Raw genomic sequence first — 1,714 nt, 5'->3', positions numbered from 1 at the left:
GGTGGAGGGGACAAAGCCCCGGCCCCACCGCACCAGGAAGGAGGCGCCGCCCGCGGACCAGCAAATCGCGGGGTCGGTGTCGGGGTTGGTGACCATGTCGTACAGCTTTTGGACAAACGGCGCGGCGCGCGGCTCCGCCGGCTTCCTCCGCGTCCTCTTGCCGCCCGCAGGTGGGTCGTCCGCGGTGCCGCCGCACTCCGAAGACGCGGCGGACGCACACGGCCGCTTGCCCAGCGACGTCCCTCCCGCCGCGGAGCCCGCCGCCAACAGCCCGACCGCCGAAACGGCGCCGCCGAACGGCTCTGCAGCCGGCGCGGCGCCCGAGAAGAAGTGGGCCGGCAAGCCCGCCGCGCCCAACTGCGCGACGGCGGCGGCGGCGGCGGCGGAAAGTGGCGCCCCGGTCTGCAGCTGCGCCAAGAAGGGAAGCGACGAGCCAACCCCAGCAGGGGTGGCGGCGCTTGAGCCGGCGCCGCCCGCCGCCGCGGCCGCGAAGCCGGGTGCGCCGACGCCGCCGTCCGCCACGGCGCCGACGGGAGGGACAGCTCCCGCTGCCAGCATGGCCGCCGTTGAAGAGGAGTCGGCGGGCGCTCTGTTCACCTGCATCACCAAGAGACGCCGTTCACAGTTGGAGTGGCCGAGGGTTGGCGGGCGCTCGGCGCACACACCTGCCCGCCCGTGCCCTGAGGGATCGCCAGCGCCTGCGCGACGGCGGAGGCGAGCGAGAGCGGCGGAGCGCCCAACGCGAGCGCGTACAGTGAGCCCGCGTCGATCCGCTGGCCGAGCCCGCCGCTGCCGTGCGCGGCGCCGCACCGCGCCGCCATCAGCTGCTGCGCGCTGCCCGGCGCCAGGCTGGCCGGGAGGCTGCCGGGAAGGTGCGGCGGCAGTTGCCCTAACGGGAGGCCGACGCCGCTCGCCGCCACTGCTGGAGGAGACGCGAGCAACGGCAGAGCAGACGGTAAAGAGCAGCACGCAGCGGACATGCCGACGGGTGGGCAGCCGGGCGCCGTCGCCGCCGAAGCACTCGGACTTGGCACCGCGCCGAGCGGCGGCGGCGGCGCGGCGGCGGGGGCGAAGTGGCTTGAAGAGGCGAAGTGGCTCGAGCCGGCGCCTGGGAGGGAGTAGTCGTCTCCGTCGGAGCCGAGCAGCTGCGACAAGTCCGTGGCCGACATCAGGTCGGGCATCAGCCGCGAGTCTGCCGCCGCCGCCGCGTCGCCTGAGGAGGGGGCGGGCCGGCGTGGGCGGCGGCGAGGGCGGCGGCGTGGGCGCCCCCTCCTCCCCTCCCCCCCCTTCCCCCCCGAGGAGAACCACAAAGCCGAGGTGTGAGAGGCTGGCGCCCCTTGCGCCGGAAACAGCTGGCCCGACGATGGAAGGCGGGGCAGCGAGGCAGCCTCGGGAGGCGGGGCAGCGCGGCAGCCGGCGTGCCGGCGCTTGCGGCGAGCAGCGGAGGCTCGGCGCCGAGGATTGCAGAGTGGGGCGTCACCTGCTCACGGCCGAGGGGGTGAAGAGAGAAGGGGGGGGGGGGGGAGAGGAGGGGAGGCCACGGGAGGGGAAGGGAGGGAAGGTCAGGGGGGGGGGAGGGGACAAAAAGCCTTACGAGGGCTGAGGAGGGGCGCGGGCCGGCCAAAAGAGAGGAGGGGGCAGGCGTCACACACCCCTCCCACCGGAACGCTTCAAGCTTGCCGGACGAGGCGCTAAAGGGTCTCCGAGGGCAGGG

Source organism: Emiliania huxleyi, assembly GCF_000372725.1.
Source record: "Emiliania huxleyi CCMP1516 unplaced genomic scaffold EMIHUscaffold_34, whole genome shotgun sequence".
Lineage (NCBI taxonomy): Eukaryota > Haptophyta > Isochrysidales > Noelaerhabdaceae > Emiliania > Emiliania huxleyi.
Note: the sequence above shows the minus strand (reverse complement) of the source record.